Genomic DNA, 12,594 nt, shown 5'->3' with positions numbered 1-12,594 from the left:
AGCTCGTTATTTTTCGTCACACTTCATTTTACTGCTGATGGGATCTCACCGCTATCTCTAATTGGATTCAATTCACATTCTATTGCAATAGATTATGACATCATACTATACTAGTTAGTGGTATTCATAGCAAGGCCATTGTACCATGACAGTAGACAAGCTCTACAGTTCTGCCATTGGATTCTGATCTTAATCCTTCACTTACCAATGGACTTTGAAAAACCATTTGTCAGTAATATTCTAGGAATTTGTTTAAATGAGCAATTAACGATAACTAAGTCAAGGGGGTGAGGGGGATTTTTGCCACTTACTTTATCTACTCATAAATTGTAAAAATTGTGACTGTATATCAGCATATCCAAACTGTATATATTTGATTGTATTCCTCTCCCCACACCCTTTGTACTTTGCCTCTTTTCTCAGGCTCCCTACAGGTGGACCCTTGTATCCATTATATGAAGTAAATGGATTTTTGTGCAGGCTCATGGGTGGTGGATCTTACTGCAATATCTGGGCCTTAGGTTATAAGCTCTTCTGGGAAGGAACAATGAATGAAATCCTGACTTCACTGGAACTAAAGGGAGTTTAGCCATTGGCTAGAGCTAGTCTGATTTCCCCTCTTTCCCATGGAAATTTCCTTTTTTCCTCAAAATTTTCCACTCAGTTTTTTAAATTTTCACCAACAACTCAAAACCCAAAATTATTCCAGTTTTTGGCCAAAATCTTTTGATAAAAACTGCAATTTTCCACAGAAAGAAGATACTTTTTTGCAAAAGATTTTGTTTATTCAAAATTCAGTTTTCAAAAGAGGGCTTTTCCAGGACTGCATGGGGTATAAATACCACCACCTCTGTCCTCTTCCAATCAGCAGGAAGGGTAGTGCCCACTCCAGCACCACCAGCTTGTTCCAGCTGCTTCCTACTCTTCTTTCCTCCATCCCCGTACATTTTCCCTCTCCTTCCCCTGTACTATCCAATTGTAAGAGGATTCACCAAAGGGGCAACAATCCCTTTTTTTCTAGCCAGTCGGACAAGGAACCACCACAAAGAGCTTCAGTGAATACAGTTTATATGGAAAATTTTCAGCTTTCCTTATCACTGACTTAAATAGGGCTAGGATTTCACGCAATATCTTTGTATTTATCTGTAAAGCACCCTGGGGTACCAATTCTGATGATAGGGGCCACTGTGTGTTATAATAATAACAATAATAATAAATAACAGCAGCTGCTACATTGAAGAATTATCCCCCATGGCAAAAATGAGACAGTAACACCAAAACTTAAGGGTACATTTTCTTTTCAAAGGGCATAACTTTAATTTCTTGTTTATAAGATTTACGTGTATACATCTGGAGGAGCCAGTCTTGCAGTTGTTCCACGTAGAACCCCCATTTTAATCAATGGAAGCTTTGCATGCAGAAGGAAAACAGAATCAATAGTGAGGAAAATGATTCCGCTCTCCCACTCCAGCATTTTAAAAGACTGACCTCAATTTATCCAATTTAGAGAATGGCGAAAACTGACCTCACTAGCAGCATTCCTAATTTAGGGTCTAAGCCTACTCCCAGTTAAATCAATGGGAATTTCAAGAGCAGAATTGGACCCAAAAGGTTGACACTTATAACGTGATATAATCAAGCCCTTTCATAGGCATCTGAATGTAAGTGTTTTGTTTTTAACTGTACCTACATGGTAACCACATAGTATTATACAGCAAGTACAGTGACTATTTGCACAGAACATTTTTAGGGTATTAAACAGCTTCCATCTTTTCAAATATTTAAGTAAAAAGGCTCTTTCAGTATTATAATTAGGCAGGAATTTCCTTCTTTTCTGTCATAAGAAGCTTTTTATTTAACAGTCTGGGTACTGGACAGCATTAGAAACATGATGCTCCACTTACTATATACCATGGGATTCATGGTGCTGAATAGCCATAACTCCCACCAAGTTCACTGAAAGCGGCAGGTGCTCAACACCTCTTTGGATGAGGCCTTGTGTGATTGTCCAGGTATTTATAAAAAGCTTTGTCAAACTCATTAATTACTTTTTTCTAGATTTAATTAATCACTATTGCTGAGATAAAATGAATGCTTAATATGATGCAAACATTTTAATATTTTAAATACTAAACAACTCTAGTATCAAACAGCACAAATCAAAATGGCTTCCACGAGATTGGATTTATAAATCCAAAACACTTGGAAGCAAAATAAAAACTACCATGTACACAGGATGCCCTCAAAACATAATACTGTACCACCATTTTCAGTTTACAAGTTCTCTGTTTCACTTGACATGTCAGCCACTAAATATCTATGTGAAGCTCTTAGCTGAGAGTGAGACATCTTTGGCTTTGAGTGTCAATACGATATGCTGCTCTACAGACCAAATTCAGACTTGTTATAATCATGTAAAAATCCCACTAATATTTTATTTTGGACTATTATCTCCTTTTTCTTGACTTTACACTATACAGACCCAGTGTCCAACCACAATAATGATCTAGAGGAAATAAAATGGAATGAGATTCAATCAAATTAAGATTGCAGGAATATTTCTTGGTCACAGAAACATTCAACGTATGTTTACATGGCAACTGGGAGCGAGCCTCCCAGCCAAAGAAGACAAGCTTGTGCTAGCGGGGCTTGAGTAAATGTGCTAAAAATAACAGTATGGAGTTTGGGCTCTCAAGCCCACCTGATACCCAGGGCTGGGGAGCCTAAGCCACAATGTCCATACTACTACTTTTAGCATGGTAGCTCAACCCCTGCTAGTGTGATTGTGTGTGGAGGTTTGCTCCCAGGTATAGTGTAGGCATACCTCCAGAAGCCTGAGGCCTGCTTTTCACCAAACTGGTTAATAGTATCAAGGTTCTATTAGATCCATGTTGCTTCTTGATGCTCAGGTATGTTCTGTACTGCCTTTATAATCTGTGGTTTGTCAAGAGGCTGTGACCATTTTTTCCCTGAGGACCTCATTCTTGCGGAAGTAAAGTATCCCCTGTGCTCATATTGCTGCACTGATTCACTGGAGTTCAATTTAATGGAGGTAGTAATAATTGGAGGTAACCTAAATGACATCAGTTCTCCCATCATTTGGTAAAGTCCCTCTATGCAAACCTCATTTAACCAGGACTCCACAGATTTTGGGTAAAAGGGTCATGACTGGGCAGTGAGAGAAAAGAGCCCGAAGAGCACCATTTTATCTAGTATCATCCTCATGAAGAGGTCTCTGTCAGAAACAATTTCCATGGGTTCCACCTCTGCCTCTTTAAATGCTTCAGAGGCTAGATTTGTGGCCATATTATTATTTATAGCACAGCAACCCCTAGAAATCTCAAACAGGGCAAGTCCCCTTGTGCTAGACATTGACATGGCAGAATGGCTCTAAAAGGAGTCTGATAACAGGGAGGACCAAGGGGCTATGATACCATACATAGTGATTTATGTAAAATGAAAATTAGATAGACTGACAGATATATAGAGAATACCATAGAGGGTATGGCTTTCTGGCTGAATAACCTGATCCTCAGTGGAAATCTTGAGATCTATAATATAACCCACACAGATTTTAGTATATCGCAAGGTTGGAGACCTCAGCCCCTGTCCATGCTGCAATCTGTACAAAACTCTCCAACCAGTGGAAACCAAGTGCACTAAAGGTTGCAGAGTTTTCTACTTAACTTTAGCCAGCAATCAGCTTTTTCACACTGGAGTGTGTGCACTGGGAGTGGATAACCATAAAGATACTATTCCCCTAAAAAGAAAAATGTTGGCATAATAACTATGTAAGAACTAAGGTTTAATTGATTAGTTAAATATTTTACTAAATCTGTATCAGGCTGAAATTACCTGTAATTATATACATCTATTTTAAATACATTCCAGGCTTTTACAGTGATAAAACAAATTAATTGTATTAGTGCCTAGCAACCTGAAATTTGCTTAGTAATTTGAAAGGGCAATTTGATTATTTGTTTTAATTGCTGGTGCATGACTCATCGAGTCAGAAAATCACACTCAATTGTGCAAAAATAATGCTTCCCAGAAAAGTGATCCAAAATCAAAGTCCAAGTGCTTCTAAAAGATTAAATTAAATATTGAAATTAAAACTACATTTCTAAATGACAAGAAAATAATCATGAGTTAAAATGATGCAATCTATTCAGCTGCATAAGAAAGATCAACAAAGAGGTGGAGGAGTTTGAAATACTACCTCGACCTTTTTTTAAACTAACAAATAATGAGATTTCTTTAAATGTTACTACACAGCATATCAGTTGAAAAATAACTGAATGTATGCAGTGTTCAGCAAAAGAATAAGTAGCATCAGTGGTCGCTCAAAGCAAAAATCTAAACAAAGCAAAAACCACAAATTGAGCAACAATACTTTGAGTCTATATCTGTGACCTAACAAATCTATACAGCTGTCTAACTTCTCATATTATAATGCTGAGTTTTGAATCACCTCTAACGTGCAGTGTTCTTTTTTTCTGGATCCTAATCTTACAAACATTCACACATGTGAATAACTTCATGCACACAAGTAGTGCAATTGACTACTCATCCCTGTAATATTACTTCCAGTGTGTTTGCAGGATTAGGGATAGTGTTCTGAATAATTAGTTGTTTACAGATATACTAAGCAATAAAAAGGCATGGTCATCCTTTATTTAAGATATCTCTTACACACGCTATTGAGTTTTTATATTTATTTTATATTTTATAGACCATAACCAAAAAGTTATGGTCTATAAAATATCTCTCTCCAAACTTTCCTCGCTTTTTTTCACTATTCAACATCCTCGCTCCTTCCCTTTCTTTCTCATCTATTTGTGCTCTTTTTCAGATTCTCACTGACTTTAATATGTTCCTGTTGTGAATGCTACTTGTGCCATAAGTCTTTTCATGCTCAGTTCTGCAGGGTTGGATTTTCTTAAAGGAAAACTGAGCCTATGTTGCTCTGCCTCATCAACAAGGAAGTTTGTAGAGAAATAAACACTTGCCCCCATGAATACAATTCTGAAAAGTATTTTTAAGGGTTATAGTTGGTATTTCTGAATCTGGCTCTGGACGTTGCTTGGAAAGGCATGCTATTTATGTCACCTACATTGTTGGAGCCTAAAAGAATAATTTGGAAGCTAGCTAAATAGAGTGATTGTTCAAAAATCATAAAATAATTTCAGCAGATAAACAAATTGATGTCATAATGTTTATGTCCATTTATTTAGATATTATTTTATTTTCTTATGATAGGCCTATGTTGAAGAAGGCTATCCACTGGGTTACAATCTATTCCATTGGGTACCCACATTCACAGAGACACAGATGACTGTTTTTCATTAGCAAACAGGGCACTTTCAATCTGGGTTCAAAAAATCAAACTGTAATTAAAAATAAGAAGGACTCATCTATGTCCTTGGGCAGTGTGAGTGCCAGTGAAGTCAATGGGAATTATACATGCATATATGAGGGCAGAATCAAGCCCTTAGATATCTTGCAAAGTTTTTACATAGTGTTATGTTGTTTATCTTGTGAACTTTTTGATGGTTGGCCTGAGTTAAATGGGAGAAAATTTGCTATAAGACAGAACTAGCCTGTTAATGGCTGATAGGAAGTACTGCTTTTTAGGACAATGACTAAGAACAGAATCTAGGAAATAAGTACCTTGAGAAGAAACTGTAATTAGAAACATTGTTTTAAAAAGTAACTTTCATTTTCATGCTAAACAGAAGGAGGCTATTATGGTAATGCATACTGGTCACTTCATTATCCAAAGGGCCTTGGTGGTATGAATAGAAAAAAAGGGAGAATGGAAACTCCTATATACTGGAAATTAACGAGTTGTGTGAAAACATTTCCCCAGTGTTGGGATATGGGGAAAGGATTATTTGCTTCTATCATCCATTATTTGCTTCTATCATCCAGCGCTGGAATGGCTAATATCCTGAGTATTGCTTATTTCTAACTCAATGCTCATCTGATGTTGAGGGCAGCCAGAACCCTGTAAAGTCAGGCTGTTCACTAGTCAGATTTTCATTCAGTAGGTACTGAAAAAATTATTTGGGTGAAAAACAAAACAACAATTGCTTTCCAATGTTTTCAGTTTACAAATTTCTGTAAGGGCAATTAACTCTCCCACCTCCCTTTAAATATCAGAAGAGAGATTTAAAATATAAAGTAGATAATATTCAAGCCTGGACATGTACCACTTGCAGAAGTTAAAATTACTATAGTAGTAGCAGTATTTCCCAGTATAAACATAGGGAATGCAGCAAATATTATGGCAAAGGTAATAACACAGTTAATGAGATGTCCATTTTTAAATTTTTCTAGTTTATTATTTATAAAATTTGATATCTTGAAAATAACTGAACAATTACTAGTCTTGTACAGTATTTATATTGGTGGCTTTCCAAACGTGAATGCAAATTAACACACAAAGTCCTGTTTTCAATAACATTAAACTATGACATAAAGCATCAGAAGCATGGACATTTCAAGTTGAGCCTGATACAGCATTCACAATTAAGTTGTACTGTGCATAGATGTTGCAGCATATACAGAGCCAAACACTGTTCTACTTACAAAAGTAAGCTCCTTGACCCCTGTTATTAAAAGTGCATATGCTGTTTTGTGCATACACAAGTTGTTCATGCAAAATATTCAATACAACCTCAACTTGTGCACATGAAAGGTATGTGTGCACATCAGTTCCTGAGATGTGCACATGCAATGGGTATTTTGTACACTCCACTTGTGTGTCCATAATAGTGCACTTCTAAAACTTTTTTCATGGATTTCAAGGAAGGATTAAGTGACCAGGATTTTACTCATAGTCAGCAACTATCTGTACAAATTACTGATATCTCACACCTGCGCAGAAAAACAGTTATGGGCCAAAGAAATCTTGGTCCATAAATTACTTGCCTGATTTATTTGTTTAAACACCTTACCAATACTAAAAATTCTGGGTTTATTGTCCACTCCTCTCAACTTTATGAAAAACTGAAAAAAATATAATTTAAAACTATGCGGGAAAGTAGTGCATAGCATGCTGATCACTATTTTGTAGTCATGCATTTTTTAAAATCTGAATTATGAAAATATAAATAGGCTTAGCAGAATAATATAACTCCAATAAATAATATCATTATTTACTTTTAGAATGTTTAAATTTTTATTGATTATTTTTTTACAGTTGCAGGAAATTATGGGAGGGCCAAACAATGGAGAGCTCAGGCAATAGTTATTTAATGACAGTAAAGTTAAAGCTTTATAACTATTCAAACACAAATTGTCAAAATCACATTTCAAAATATACAAAGTGAATATCCTTAAATCAAATTTCTCAAGCAGTATTTTTCTTACATTATATATCCGCAGATTTTGATTATCATCAATGGAAATATTTTTTCATCTTTTTGTGTGTATGGTGAAACAGACATTTACCAACAGTTACTGATAAAAATCTAATCCTTCCAAGAATAAATAAAAGTAGAGATCTGGGACTTCTTAAAATGTGGATTATTGACCCAGTAGATTGTAACTACTCCAAAGAAAGTATTATAATCTATCATGTAAATATCTAGATAGTGACTTTTTGAAAGATGGATCATTGGCCCAATTGCAAATTAAATCTATGTGTTAGGGTTTGTTTGTTTTTATCACACTGTTGTTGTAAAAACCCACCAGCCATATATAATAGTTATTTTCCCACATCAGATAACTAAAATTTATTGGGTTTCGTTTCACAACATATCCAACAGAATGAGTGCACATTACAGACTTTGGATAAAAACTTTTCAATTTAAAAGAGCAAAGTATTTGTGAGTTCCAAGAATATAAATATGTGTCTGAAGTTTCTAACTTCCAAATGCATTTGTATTCCCATTAATGAAAAATAGACAAAAAGTTGCTCTTTACATCTGGAAAGAAAAAAAGGATTGCCTAAAAGACAATGCTTAAATGCAGAGCAAATTGTTATGACCCAAGTTATAAATACTGAAATCTTTTCATAGAGAATACACTAAACAGCACCATCACAGTAAAGCAAACCATACAGAACACTGCAGATCCAAGTATTCGACACCTCAACTTTGATAAAATACTCAGCTCTATCTCTTTCTGGAAAAACTCCCAGTTGGAAAAATCTTTCAAAATCATATTTCAGTGCACCAATATCCTGTCTCTAAATCAGGAACAGTTTAGGTGCTGTTAAAGCAAAGTAACAGTTGCTTCCCTAATCTTGAACTCTCAGTGACCGTCACGGAAAGTAACTGTTTCCTATTCCCTGGCAGACAGTAGCATTAATAATCACCAAAACAAAAGGAAACACCTCAAAATATGCATCTGCTCATAATTAATCGCCATCCCAATGAGCTAAACCTGACAGAGACGACCTGCTTGCTGCCTTGATTATTCCTTGTTAATTGAATAGTAGGAATTGGAAATAAGGGGGTTTGTTATCCTTATGGATCTGGAATATGTGTCAAGCTCATATGGCAGTGAGCCAGACCCTCTGAGGGATTGCTGCTACTGTTTCTCTCACAGCCACCTAAGATTTTCTAATGGGCGTTTTTAAAACACACACACACAACCCCCTTCTTACTCACAATCCAGTCCCGTTATTGTTAAGCCCTAGAAGCGTCCCTGCTCATAACTTGCATCTCACGGTTCCATTCAGGTTTGTCAGCTGGCTACCCGCATGTCTAGGATAGTACTGTACATAAACTATCACTCGCATCTTAACCGACCTGGGCTCAATTAGCGCAGTATTTTGGACACATCCGAGCGATCAAGAGCAGATAATTTAGTTTCGTCTTCATTTCATTGAGGACACGTATTTAGCTAGGGATTGAGATATTTTTATTAATAATAATTATTATTCTCGTAACGTAATTTACAAAGAGTGGAAACGCCTACAAGGAGATGAAGTACCTGCACTGGGGAGATGTTCAGTTGTTCACTTCATCTTCCGTTGACAAGGAAACCAAACCGCACTTCATTCTCCAGGAAAACCTTCCACTGCCATCATTTTAAAATGTATTTATTTGTATATATGTGCATATCTATCATCATCATCCTGATAATCATCATAATAAAATTATCTCGGTAAAAGAATAAAAAAGTCAAATGTGCAAAAGTAACGATCATTGCTTTGGCTTTTTTTTTTGGCTTTTTTTTTAAGGAGAAAAAAGTATTTAAAAATGATCAACTCTAACAAGCTGCAAGAAAAGTTTCACGTTATAAACGGGCATCAAAGAAAAAGAAGAAAAAACTGCTGATTGCACCGAGTGTCAAAAAAGGAAACAACAACCAAAAATAATAAAATTAACATCTTGCTCAGTGGCCTGCACCAGTATTGCAAGATCACAAACTCTTTGTAAACACTGCTGTAAAATGCATTTGCAATTCACCTCTATATACCAAAAATTAAAAATAAAAAAAAACATCAAAACAACATCTGGAAAAATCCTCTGCAAAAGAGTTAGAAACATGCCTTTTTTTCCTCATTTTTTAAAAAAACGCATATTTCACATTGCTTTCTTTTCTCGTGCCATAACAAAACCAGTTGCATATCTAGATCTAGAGATAGTAAATTTATATATGTTGTTGCTGGACTGGTAAGTCTTAATTTTATTGCATTGCTCAATTCCCAGTGACTCCCAGCCCCAGCAGCACCTTTTGCTCACAGTTTAGTAACCATCGCATGCTAAGAAGAAGAAAAAAACAAAACAAAAAACAAAAACAAAAAACTTGTCATCAGAAAAAGGATCAAATCCATTGAAACAATAATCAAAGAGGAAGAAAAAAAGAAGAAAAATAAAAAAGGAAGAAAAAAACAGGACAAAAAAAGGAGGACAAGAATGTCAGCGGAAAGGTACTCACCGAGCGGGAGTAAAAGAGAGGAATAAAAATGAGTTACTATAAAATACAGTATGGCGGTGGAAGAAGGAATGAGGCGCTTCCCCCCCCTCCCCTCCTCTCTAGTCTCTGCCTCAGGCAGCTGACACGTGATTCGTAGCCAGGCTGACTCGCAGGCAGGGGGAAGGGGTTAGCCCCGCTGGAGCAGCCCAACTCACTCACACGGCGGCGGCAGCGGCAGCAGCGAGCAGGAGGCTGGAGCCCGCAGCCGGGGGCAGGAGCTGGAGCCTGAGCAGCCGGCGCGGCGGCGGCGCGAGCCAAGCAGGTGCCTCTCGCCCCAGCTCCACGCGCCGCGCACACACACACGCCGAAGACACAGGCAGGGGCGCGGGCGAGAGGCAGAGGGGAGTTGAAAGCCGATAGCGTGCGAGCGGGAGCAGCTGCTGCGTGTGTGTGTGTGTGTGTGTGTGTCGGTGCTGCCACAACTTGCTGCCTCCTCACTTCAAAGTTATTGCTGCTGTTGCTGCTTCCAGTGCTGCCAAATCAAGGGTTTTACCTTCTCCAGATATATCCCCCTACTCTGGGGTGCCGATGGGGCTGGCTAGACTGGGTGGCAAGTGTCAGTGCAAGCCAGCGCTTCTCCAGAGCGTCCTGCCACTGCAAGGGGGGCAGGGGCTGTGTGTTCTGGAGCTGTACTTTCTGCTGGGGCTGGATCTGCTCCGTCCAAGTGCAAACCCGAAGCAATGCTTGGCCAGAGCGCATTGGGCAGCACAGGCTCACGTTTGCAGCTGGACAGAAACTAGAAAGTGCCGAGAGACAAGTTCATTATTTCGCTACTTTGTTTTGCTTTCCTGGCCTCTGCTCAGTGTTTACCCTGTTGTTGGTGCGGTGGGGCTGTTGTTTTTAATAACAAAGTTATTGGCAGAGGCTTAAGTCAGACAAGTGACTGGAGAAAGGCTGCTCTGGGGAGAGCGCTTTGCAGGCAGCGTGTGCTAGCCAGAGAAGCAGCAATGCATCGTCACGCAGGACCGCTAGTTCCTCGGCAGGTTAACTCTTTCAGCCGGATGATAGGTGAGCCTGTTGTTCCCCACCAGCCGCCCTTGCTCACGATTAACGGTAGCCTGTGTTATCGAGAGAGGGCATTTGCAATCATCAGGGACCCCATCCTGCACCCCTCACTGGCCTGAGGTTTTGACTGAGTGAAGGGGGCCCCAAATCAGTCAAAAGCAACATGGTGTTCTGGACTGGACAGCCCCATTATAAACTAAGCAAGTATCCCAGGCATCACCCACCAGTATTACTGTGTGGGAGCTGTGTAGGTTTTTTTGTTTTGTTTTTAAACTCAGACTTTAAGGCCAGAAAGGACCATCATGATAATCTAGTCTGACCTTCTGCACATCGCAGGTCACAAAACCTCACCCACACACACCTGTAATACGCTCATAAACTGTGGCTGAAGTCCTCAAAACTTGGTTTAAAGACTTAAAGTTACAGAAAATCCACCATTTATTTTAATTCAAATCAGCAAGTGGCCAGTGCTCCACACTGCAGAGGAAGGAGAAAATCCCTGTCTCTGTCAATCTGACCTAGGGGGAAATTCCTTCCCAATCCCAAATATGGTAATCAGTTAGACCCTGTGCATGTGGGCAAGACCCACCAGCCAGATGCCTGGGAAAGAATTCCCTGTAGTAACTCAGAACCGTCCCCATGTAGTGTCCTATCTCTGGCTTTTACAGATATTTACTAATAGCAGTCATGAATGAGCCATGTGCCGTCGTAGGCAGTATAATGAGTCTCATTATACCATCCCCCCATAAACTTATCAAGCTCAGTCTTGGAACAAGTTAGGTTTTTTTGCTCGCACTGCTCCCTTTGGAAGGCTGTTCCAAAATTTCACTCTTCTGATAGTTAGAAACCGACATCTAATTTCAATTTGCCTTTAATTTAAATAATCCTCTACCTCCCTGGTGTTCATCCTTTTGATATATTTGTAGAGAGCAATCATATCTCCCCTCAGCCTTCATTTGGTTAGGCTAAACAAGCCAACCTCCTTAAGTCTCTTCTCATAAGGTAGGTTCTCCATTCCTCTGATCATCCTAGTAGCCCTTCTCTGAACTTGTTCCAGTTTGAATTCATCTTTCTTAAACAAAGGAGACCAGAATTGCGTGCAGTATTCCAGATGAGGTCTCACCGGTGCCTTGTACAATGCTACTAACATGTGCCTATCTCCCCTGGGAATGCCTTGCCTGATGCACCCTAAAATTGTATTAATCGTTTTCGTGGACACATTGCATTTTTTAATAATCCAGCTCAATTTTAATTCCCCTGCCCTTATTAACAAACATTGCACTTGCACATAGAAGTCTGCTGGGACTAGGAGTAGCTTTTGCTGGAACTACAGTTAGAAATTGTCAAGCCCGCATCACTATCTAGCTAAAACATCTCATTAGCAAATTCTGTGTCTTAAACATTCTGGCTCAAATTTACTGGGCCAGAAAATATTTGTAATTTCATAAACAATGAAAAAAAATATTTAAAACTAACAATAATATCACTGAATATTTACCTAATGAGGTTGAGGCCTTATTGCTTACACAGAAAGAGAAGAAATAATGAGACTTTTGTGTGAAAATAAATTCATTTACGACTATAAATACCTCCATTAACAAGGAACATAAGTGGACTTTCCCCCTCTTTTACTCCTTGCTCCTTTTCCAACCCCTC

At 38.4% G+C, this 12,594-nt stretch overlaps 1 protein-coding gene across 24 annotated transcripts in view; it reads right to left on the bottom strand.

Moving 5' to 3' along the window:
* The window catches only part of RALYL (RALY RNA binding protein like), a 598,747-nt gene extending 588,517 nt beyond the window's left edge, over nucleotides 1-10,230 (bottom strand). For 4 of the 24 annotated variants that reach the window (XM_065585832.1, XM_008165315.3, XM_065585822.1 and 1 more), the window contains exons 1-2: nucleotides 9,895-10,083; nucleotides 8,944-9,030 (exon numbers count right to left, since the gene is read on the bottom strand). The gene's annotated coding sequence lies outside the window, so the exon portion shown is untranslated. Of the gene's footprint in view, nucleotides 1-8,943; nucleotides 9,031-9,894 lie in introns of all 24 variants that reach the window. The other 20 variants (XM_065585821.1, XM_008165320.3, XM_008165321.3 and 17 more) reach the window with 10 other exon arrangements.
* Between the last annotated feature and the right edge of the window lie 2,364 nt (nucleotides 10,231-12,594).

The sequence above is a fragment of the Chrysemys picta genome, chromosome 2, assembly GCF_011386835.1.
Source record: "Chrysemys picta bellii isolate R12L10 chromosome 2, ASM1138683v2, whole genome shotgun sequence".
In the NCBI taxonomy this organism is placed as follows: Eukaryota; Metazoa; Chordata; order Testudines; family Emydidae; genus Chrysemys; species Chrysemys picta.
The sequence above is the reverse complement of the archived record's forward strand: the minus strand, read 5'-3'. Positions and strand labels throughout refer to the sequence as shown.